Below are 10,817 nucleotides of genomic sequence, written 5' to 3'. Positions count from 1 at the left end.
ATATATATATATATATATATATATATATATATATATATATATTATATATATATATATATATATATATATATATATATATATATTTATATATATATATATATATATATATATATATATATATATATATGACATGTGCGCTGTGAATAAATTTGTTTTGTTTCGCGTTCCGTTTCGTATTAGCCATTCATTCGTATTTTGTCATTTGTGTCCGAAATTCAATTTGGATTCGTACGAAATACAAATTTTCGTTAGGTTCATTAACTTTTCGGAACAATTACGAATATTCGTTATCATGAATTTATCATTATGAGGGGCTCCCACCATCCCTGTGCTGTGCTCATTATGAGGGGCTCCCACCATCCCTGTGCTGTGCTGACTTCCTGGGCTTCATCATAACGAATAATTGTAATTTTAGAAAATTCTTATTTTGTCCGATTCTGAATCTCCCATCGACTTCCAGTACCAGTCTCCCACTCCCATATAAAAAAGGTAATCTTCCCAACCTTCACTCAGCAGCAGAAGAAAACCTCTGATTGGTCAACAAAACTCCAGTCACGTTTCCATTGTAACAGAATTTGGATCTGAAATTCGTAAACAAAATTTCTTATTTCGTACAAAATTCAGAAGCATATCAATTCATATTTCAGATCCTCCCGAATGTACGAATTTATGGAAATTCCTACGAATTTTTTAATTCGTACGAAACTAATCGCACATGTCTAATGGTTACTCAGTTACTCTAATCTATGTTCACAATTTCCTTCTATCTTCTTCCATGACACCTGCTGGCTCTGGCTAATCACATCAGTACCAAAACTTTATGGAAGTTGTCAGGAGGAGATCAATTAGTTGAGGTCCATCCAGGGCCGTATCTAGCCTGTCTGATGTGGGAATGCAGTAAAAAATGTCAGGGGTCAGAGGATGGTAGGTCAGCCGGGCAGAGAATAGGGTCAGCAGTTTGTAGGGTAGAAAATAGAGGCCCTGTCATTTGTAGGGCAGTATACAGGGGTCAGCATGGTGAAGGACAGGGGTCGTGTTGGGAGGGTACAACTGAAACATGGGGGGGGCACAACCCCCCCCAGCACCCCCCTAGATTCAGCCATGGTTCCAGCTCACCTCAATGATAGGGAATGTGATGCAAACATAAAGGGAAGACAAGTAAGGACTAGCAGAAGTGCAAGGACAGCCCATCTTCTCTTCTTCTCACCAGGCTCCCCTCTGCCCCAGTTCCCATTTTGGCCACATTGCTATGGCAGTAGTTCTGCCACTGGTACTCAGTAGCTGAAACTGGAAATGGAACATACAATTAGGTAAAAATAGTAGATAATCCACATCAGAGTCCCTTCTTTTGAATGCTTTTGTCCAAGGTTTAAAAGAAACATTGTAACTGGAAGGAGAAAACTACTGCTGTGCTCTCTTTTTACATAACCTACAGAGGTTGATTTACTAAAACGGGGGAGTCCAAAATCTGCACTACAGCTCTGCATAGAAACCAATCAGCTTAATTGTTTTTCTTTTGTTAAAAGCCTAATTGGACAAGCTGAAGTTAGAAGCTGATTGGCTACCATGCACAGCTGCACCAGATTTTGCACTCTCCAACCACATTGTGTTTTGGGAGACTTTTGTCATGTATTACATGTTTACTTATATAACAATGATTATTTTGTATATTTAACCTCCTCCCACCCGCCTTATAGCCGAATGATGGCCTTAGAGCGGGCGGGTTCCTTCGCCTGGCCGTCCCTGAACAGCCTGGTGTTTACTTCCGCAATGCGCGCCGCCGGGAGCACGCATCGCGGAAGTATTGTATTCACTGTGTCTCCCGGAGACAGGCAAATAAAGATCGCCGTGAACGGCCAATCAAAGCGGCCGTTCACAGCGCGATCGCAGCTGCCAATGGGAGATGATCTCATATGTAAACATATGAGATCATCTCACATTGCAGTGTCTCTCCCTCCTCACACAGAGACAGCGTGTGAGGAGGGAGAGCGATCTGTGTGTCAGCCCCAGTGCCAGTGTCAGCCCCAGTGTCAGCCCCAGTGCCAGTGTCAGCCCCAGTGCCAGTGTCAGCCCCAGTGCCAGTGTCAGCCCCAGTGTCAGCCCCAGTGCCAGTGTCAGCCCCAGTGCCAGTGCCATCTGTCAGCCCAGTGCCATCTGTCAGCCCCAGTGCCAGTGCCATCTGTCAGCCCAGTGCCATCTGTCAGCCCAGTGCCATCTGTCAGCCCAGTGTCATCTGCCAGTAGTGCCAGTGCCGCCAGTGCCACCTGCCAGTGCCTGCCGTCAGCCCCAGTGCCGTCAGCCCCAGTGCCGCCAGTGCCACCTGCCAGCGCCAGTGCCACCTGCCAGCGCCACCTGCCAGCGCCAGTGCCACCCGTCAGCCCCAGTGTCGCCCGTCAGCCCCAGTGCCGTCTGTCAGCCCCAGTGCCGTCCGTCAGCCCCAGTGCCGCCAGTGCCGTCAGCCCCAGTGCCACCTGCCAGTGCCACCTGTCAGCACCAGTGCCACCTGCCAGTGCCACCTGCCAGCGCCAGTGCCATCCGTCAGCCCCAGTGCCGTCAGCCCCAGTGCCGTCAGCCCCAGTGCCGTCAGTGCCGCCAGTGCCAGTGCCACCTGCCAGTGCCACCTGCCAGCGCCAGTGCCACCTGCCAGTGCCACCTGCCAGCGCCATCCGTCAGCCCCAGTGCCAGTGTCGCCAGTGCCACCTGCCAGTGCCACCTGCCACCACCAGTGCCGCCAGTGCCAGTGCCGCCAGTGCCACTTGCTAGTGCCACCTGCCAGTGCCACCTGCCAGCACCAGTGCCACCTGCCAGCGCCAGTGCCATCCGTCAGCCCCAGTGCCGCCAGCCCCAGTGCCGCCAGCCCCAGTGCCACGTGCCAGTGCCACCTGCCAGTGCCACCTGCCAGTGCCACCTGCCAGCACCAGTGCCACCTGCCAGCGCCAGTGCCATCCGTCAGCCCCAGTGCCGTCAGCCCCAGTGCCGTCAGCCCCAGTGCCGCCAGTGCCAGTGCCACCTGCCAGTGCCACCTGCCAGCGCCACCTGCCAGCGCCAGTGCCATCTGCCAGCTGCAGTGCCATCTGCCAGCCCCATTTGCCAGAGCAATTAGCCAGAGCAAATAGCCAGCACCATCTGCCAGTGCCATCTGCCAGTGCCAGCCCCAGTGCCAGCCCCAGCCCCATCTGCCAGCGACATCTGCCAGCCCCATCTGCCAGCCCCATCTGTCAGCCCCATCTGCCAGCCCCATCTGCCAGCCCCATCTGTCAGCCCCATCTGTCAGCCCCATCTGCCAGCCCCATCTGCCAGCCCCATCTGTCAGCCCCATCTGTCAGTCCCATCTGCCTCCAGTGCCATCTGCCTCCAGTGCCATCTGCCTCCAGTGCCATCTGTCAGTGCCACGTGTCGTCAGTGCCACGTGGGGTCACTTTGTGGGCATTTCCATTGTTCTGGTGCTCCAGGGCCTTCAAAAATGTAATAGGTGGTTGAGAAATGAAATGTGTAATTTATGCTCCTAGAACGCCTGATGGTGCTATTTCAATATTGGGCCTCTGTATGTGGCCAGGCTGGGTAAAAGTCTCACACATTTGGTATCGTAATACTCAGAAGGAGTAGCAGAACGTATTTTGGGGTGTCATTTGTGGTATACACATGCCATGTGAGAGAAATAACCTATTATATTGAAAATTTTGTGAGAAAAAAAAAAAAAAAATCTTCATTTTGCAAAGAATTGTGGGAAAAAGATGACAACATCAAAAACCTCACCATGCATCTTAGTAAATACCTTGGAATGTCTACTTTCAAAAAAGGGGTCATTTGGGGGGTATTTGTACTTTCCTGACTTGTTCGGGTCGCAAGAAATGAGATAGGCCACCAGTACATCAGGTGTGATCAATTTTGTGCGATTCGCACCACAGCTTGTAGACTCTCTAACTTTCACAAAGACCAAATAATATCCACTAATTTGGGTTATTTTTACCAAAGATATGTAGCAGTATAAATTGTGACCAAAATTTATGGAAAAAAAATTATAATTTGCAAAATTTTATCACAGAAACAAAGAAATATGCGTTTTTTTTTCAAAATTTTCGGTCTTTTTTCATTTATAGCACAAAAAATAAAAACCCCAGAGGTGATCAAATACCACCAAAAGAAAGCTCTATTTGTGGGAAAAAAAGGACACAAAATTTATTTGGGTACAGTGTTGCATGACTGAGTAATTGTCATTCAAAGTGTGAGAGCACCAAAAGCTGAAAATTGGTCTGGTCAGGAAGGGTGTTTAAGTGCCCAGTAAGCAAGTGGTTAAAGAAAATATATACACCATCAATATAAAAACTAAAACAAAATTGATATAATTTCAGCATGTACTGATGAGATCTTCCTTTAGCTCTAAGCTCTGGTTCACATTGAGCTGCGGGAATGAGGCAATGTGAGTTCAGTTGAACTCGCATGATTTCACTCTCACATGTCAGTCCCGATTTCCGCTGCGATTACACAGACATCTGTACGGGTTTCTGCACTGATGTCAGTGGAAATCACACCCCGAAACTGCAAAAAGTAGTACAGAAACTACTTTTTGAAATTGGTACGGCGCCGCAAATGCAGCATTGCACTGGTTAGGACCGTGCCATTGCCGGCAATTGCTGCCGATTTGACATGCGATTTGACATGTTAAATCACATGTCAATACGCACCAATGGGAACCAGGGCTTAATCCAAATTCGCTGCCATTTTAAAACAGTACTAGCTGTGGGAAATCCATTGTATGTGTGCATGCTGGAATACTATCAGTGACTGTTAGGTTGACAATAGTAATAATGCCTACTAGAGTGACATTTTAAAAACTGCTTTGTTTAACCACTTCAGCCCCAGAAGGATTTAACCCCTTCCCAACCAGGACATTTTTTGCGATGTGGCACTGCGTCGCTTTAACTGACAATTGCACGGTTGTGCGACGCTGTACCCAAACAAAATGTATGTCCATTTTTTCCCACAAAAAGAGCTTTCTTTTGGTGGTATTTTCTCACCTCTGCGGTTTTTATTTTTGCACTATAAACAAAAAAAAGCAACAATTTTGAAAAGAACACAATATTTTTTACTTTCTGCTATAATAAATATCCCCCCAAAAATTTTAAAATAAACAAATTTCTTCATCAGTTTAGGCTGATATGTATTCTTCTACATATTTTTGTTAAAAAAATTGCAATAAGCGTATATTGATTGGTTTGAGCAAAAGTTATAGCGTCTACAAAATAGGGGATAGATTCATGGCATTTTTATTTTTAATTTTTTTTTACACGTAATGGCGGCGATCTGCGATTTTTTGTGGGACTGTGATATTGCGGCAAACAGATTGGACACTTTTGACACTTTTTTGTGATTACTGTATAAATGTCATTGGCAGGGAAGGGATTAACACTAGGGACGATCAAGAAGTTAAAGTTAAATGTGTGTTCTAGGGAGTGTTTTTAACTGTGGGGGGGATGAGACTGACTGGAGGAGGAGACAGATCATTGTTCCTAATCAGTAGGAACAACAGATCTGTCTCCTCTCTCCTAACAGAACGGAGATCTGTCTGTTTACATTGACAGATCTCCATTCTGTCAGGATCTGTCAAGATCTCCTTTTTTTAGGAGCGATCGTGGGTGCCCAGCGGACATTGAAGCCACTGGGTATGTGCATCAGTTCCAACGTCATGCAGCAGTTGCACGTGTGTGCCCTCTATACCCCTTAAATCGCCAAACATACAGCTATGGCGATTTGCGCAGGGGAGCCGTCCTGCTGCCATATTATGACAGGGGCTGGTCGACAAGTAGTTAAAGTAGTTAAAATAAAAAGAAAAACTGAATTTTCTACAAAGACACGAACATGTATTAAAGCGGAGTTCCACCCATATAAAAGTCAACAGCTACAAAAAGTAAATTAATTACAAAAATAATCTGACACTCACCTGTCCAACGAAGCCCCATTCCTCTCCCCCTCCTCTCATCGCGCTGGCATTGTGACTGTGGGCGCCCTGCTGTGGCTTCACTGCGCATTCGCGAGCCGCACTGCACACATTGATTGGCCGGGCAATCTTCTGTGACCTGTGACGTGTCCCAGAAGATTGCAGGGAGGGAGGGGGGAGAGGTGAACTTCCTTCTGGCTCCACGGAACGCCGGGCAGAAGTGGGAGCTGGAAGCCCCTAAAAAGAGGGTATCCGCTCCCCCCCCAAAAAAAATGACATTCCAAATGTGGCATGTCAGGGGGTCACCTTCACTTAAACCAGAAGTTAAATTTTTGGGTGGAACTCTGCTTTAAGATTTCTTTTTAAGTGACGGAAAGGTTTTTTTAATGTCAGCACAAAATCATGACAATACTTTTAAACTATGCATTCTGTAGATTACTTTTATGATGCCTTTGTTATGACCACAGAATTTTGTGGCTACTCACCACACCCATTACAATTCTAAATCACAAAATAAGGCAGAGAGGCATACCACTGGCTCATTAGAGCATACAAACAAACAAGATGGTATGAGTGGAAAAATCTATTTTCTAGTGTAACAAAATGTACAAGCATAAATGCTGTGACCCATAATTTCGAAGTGAAACCATTAAGTTAATGAGTTAACCCTTATAGTCACACATACAAAGGGTCCAAAATACAACTCATTATTATACAATAGAGAACTACAGTGGTGTGAAAAAGTGTTTGCCCCCTTCCTCATTTCCTGTTCCTTTGCATGTTTGTCACACTTAAGTGTTTCGGAACATCAAACCAATTTAAACAATAGTCAAGGACAACACAAGTAAACACAAAATGCAATTTGTAAATGAAGGTGTTTATTATTAAAGGTGAAAAAAAATCCAAACCATCATGGCCCTGTATGAAAAAGTGATTGCCCCCCTTGTTAAAACATACTATAACTGTGGTTGTCCACACCTGAGTTCAATTTCTCTAGCCACACCCAGGCCTGATTATTGCCACACCTGTTCACAATCAAGGCATCACTTAAATAGGAGCTGCTTGACACAGTAAGGTCCACCAGAAGATCCTTAAAAGCTACACATCATGCCGAGACCCAAAGAAATTCAGGAACAATTGAGAAAGAAAGTAATTGAGATCTATCAGTCTGGAAAGGGTTATAAAGCCATTTCCAAAGCTTTGGGAATCCAGCGAACCACAGTGAGAGCCATTATCCACAAATGGCGAAGACATGGAACAGTGGTGAACCTTCCCAGGAGTGGCCGGCCGCCCAAAATTACCCCAAGAGCGCAGCGACGACTCATCCAAGAGGTCACAAAAGACCCCACAACAACATCCAAGGAACTGCAGGCCTCACTTGCCTCAGTTAAGGTCAGCGTTCATGCCTCCACCATCAGGAAAAGACTGGGCAAAAATGGCCTGCATGGCAGAGTTCCAAGGAGAAAACCACTGCTGAGCAAAAAGAACATCAAAGCTCGTCTCAGTTTCTCCACAACACATCTTGATGATCCCCAAGACTTTTGGGACAACATTCTGTGGACCGATGAGACAAAAGTGGAACTCTTTGGAAAGTGTGTGTCCAAGTATATCTGGCGTAGAAGGAACACTGCATTTCATAAAAAGAACATTATACCAACAGTAAAATATGGTGGTGGTAGTGTGATGGTCTGGGGCTGTTTTGCTGCTTCAGGATCTGGAAGACTTGCCGTGATAAAAGGAACTATGAATTCTGCTGTCTACCAAGAGATCCTGAAGGAGAATGTCCGACCATCTGTTCGTGTACTCAAGCTTAAACGAACTTGGGTTCTGCAGCAGGACAATGATCCTAAAAATGAGAAAAACAAAATGAAGACTTTGGAGTGGCCTAGCCAAAGTCCTGACCTGAATCCTATTGAGATGTTGTGGTATGACCTTAAAAAGGCCGTTCATGCTCGAAAACCCTCTAATGTAACTGAATTAGGACAATTCTGCAAAGATGAGTGGGCCAAAATTCCTCCAGGACGCTGTAAAAGCCTCATTGCACGTTATCGCAAACGCTTGGTTGCAGTTGTTGCTGCTAAGGGTGGCCCAACCAGTTATTAGGTTTAGGGGGCAATCACTTTTTCACACAGGGCCATGATGGTTTGGATTTTTTTTCACCTTTAATAATAAACACCTTCATTTACAAATTGCATTTTGTGTTTACTTGTGTTGTCCTTTACTATTGTTTAAATTGGTTTGATGTTCCGAAACACTTAAGTGTGACAAACATGCAAAGGAACAGGAAATGAGGAAGGGGGCAAACACTTTTTCACACCACTGTATATCCATAGTGTTTACCATATTAAACATGAAAGCAGAGTCACATCTTTTAATCTTCTCTTGTACAATTTACACTGGTCAGATTTCAGATATCCCCATAATTGTCCCTAGGTTTAAAGCAGTGTGGTTATTACATCTCTGAAACCAACTAAAACTTTAGTAATGCTAACACCTTTAAATTTTCATAAAAGACAATAGTCCCAAAACAGAGGCCCACAGATTGATTTTGCTTCCCTTTAACTAGCAGTGTTCCTTTCACTGACCCTAACAATGGAGTATTATTCCTTCCACTTACACCAATATGGATCACTATTCCTCTACTGACCCTGGGGCATTTTCTACTCCTACTTACCACAAAGCCTGGGCATAGTTACCCCGAGTGACACTGATGTCAGGACATTTTTTATTTTCACTGGCCACCTTACAACCGCCTTATATTATTATTATTATTCAGGATTTATATAGCGCCAACAGTTTGCGCAGCGCTTTATAACATGGGGGCAGACAGTACAGTTTCAATACAATTCAATACAGGAGGGGTCAGAGGGCCCTGCTCGTTAGAGCTTACAATCTAGATGGAAGGGTCAAGTGAAACAAAAGGTAATAACTAAGGGGGATGATCAGATGGAGAAAATTAAAATAGAGTTTTTAGGCATGGGTAGGATAGGCTTCTCTGAAGAGGAGGGTTTTCAGGGATCATCTAATACAGGGGTCTCAAACAGGCGGCCCTCCAGCTGTTGCTAAACTACAAGTCCCATGAGGCATTGCAAGGCTGGCAGTTACAAACATGACTCCCATAGGCAGAATCATGATGGGAATTGTAGTTTTGCAACAGCTGGAGGGACGCCAGTTTGAGACCCCTGTATTAGATGATCCCTGAAAACCCTCCTCTTCTAATAGCTAATAGAGTAGAGTAAGGATTTCCATAGGATTGGAGAGGCTCTGGAAAAGTCCTGGAGGTGAGCATGGGAGGAGCTGATGAGGTAGCTAGAGAGCAGGAGGTCTTGAGAAGAACGAAGAGAATGATTAGGTTGGAATTTTGAGACTAGGTTAGTGATGAAGCTGGTGGCAGAGTTATAAGAAGTTGTAACTTCTTTGTAATTATTTGTTAGTATTTTAAATTGAATTTGTTGGGTGAGCAGAAGCCAGTTTAGGGATTGACAGAGAGAAGTTGCAGACACAGAGCAGTTGCTAAGGTGGGTGAGTCTGGCAGCACCATTCATGATGGATTGAAAGAGGAAGTAAACCCTGATGGGTTTACTTAATTTCATTCCCTGCAAAGGTAAAGCATAATGGACTACTATGCATCACATAGTAGCCCATTATGTGTCACTTACCTGACACAGGAGCCAGTGAAGTCACCGCTGTCCCCTGTAGTCCGCCGCATCCATCTTCTCGGTGGGTCTCGTTGCTCCGCTGCTGTTGTTTGGCGAAGCTTATCACCGTTGACCGCGGCACGCTCAGTGCGCCTGCGCGTCGCTGTCTACGGCGCATGCGCTGTAGACAGCGGTGCCTGTCTTTCGCCAAATATCTCCTAAACCGTGTAGGTTTAGTAGATATTTCTTGGACCTACAGGTAAGCCTTAATCTAGGCTTACCTGTAGGTCAAAGTGTGTCGTAAGGGTTTACAACCACTTGAAGGAGGGATAGATTATGTAGAGGTAAGCCAATGAGGAAGGAGTTGCAGTAGTCAAGGCGAGAGATGACCAGGGAGTGAATTAGGAGCTTGTGGAGGTTGAGGCGGCAAAATTTGGACAGTGATTGGACGTGGGGCTTAAAGGAGAGTTCAGAGTCCAGAGTTACACCTAGGGCCTTGGCATGCAGGGATGGGCTTATGGTTGTGCCATCGATTTTGATAAAGGGATCAGGGGAAGAGGCACGTGGGGGAGGAAACATGATAAGTTTGATTTTGAATAGATTAAGTTTGAGGAAGTAGTGTGACATCCAGACTGATATATCTGATAGTAAATTAGTGATACGCGAGGAGACTGAAGGAGTGAGCTGAGGGGTAGAGAAATAGATTTGGGTGTCGTCAGCATAGACTTGGTATTGGAAGTCATGGGAGGCTATCAGCTGACCCAGGGAGGAGATGTAGCTAGAAAATAGTAGAGGTCCAAGAACAGAACCTTGGGGGACCTCAACAGAGAAAGGAAGAGAAGAGGAGGAAGTAGAATTGTAAATAATGCTAAAGGTGCGGTTGGATAAGTAGGAAGTGAACCAGTGAAGAGAACAATCATGGAGACCAAAGGCATGGAGTTTTTTGAGGAGGAGGGGTGGTCAACCATATCAAAGGCAGTAGAGAGGTCCAGGAGTAGGAGTACAGAATAGTGTCCATTGGTTTTGGACGTTAGTGGATCGTTTGTTAGTTTTAGGAGAGCAGTTTCTGTGGAGTGTTGAGGACAAAATCCAGACTGAAGGGGATCAAGAAGGCTATTATCAGCAAGGTGTTCGTTCAGTCGGTTGCAGACCAGACATTCAAGGAGTTTGGATAAGAGGGGGAGCAAGGAGATGGGGCGTAGGTTGTTAAGATAACATGGGTCCAGTGGGGGCTTTTTAAG

Source organism: Lithobates pipiens, unplaced genomic scaffold (assembly GCF_037356315.1).
Source record: "Lithobates pipiens isolate NorthernLeopardFrog02 unplaced genomic scaffold, aLitPip1_a1.2 Scaffold_18, whole genome shotgun sequence".
NCBI lineage: Eukaryota > Metazoa > Chordata > Amphibia > Anura > Ranidae > Lithobates > Lithobates pipiens.
This window is presented reverse-complemented; position numbering follows the sequence as displayed.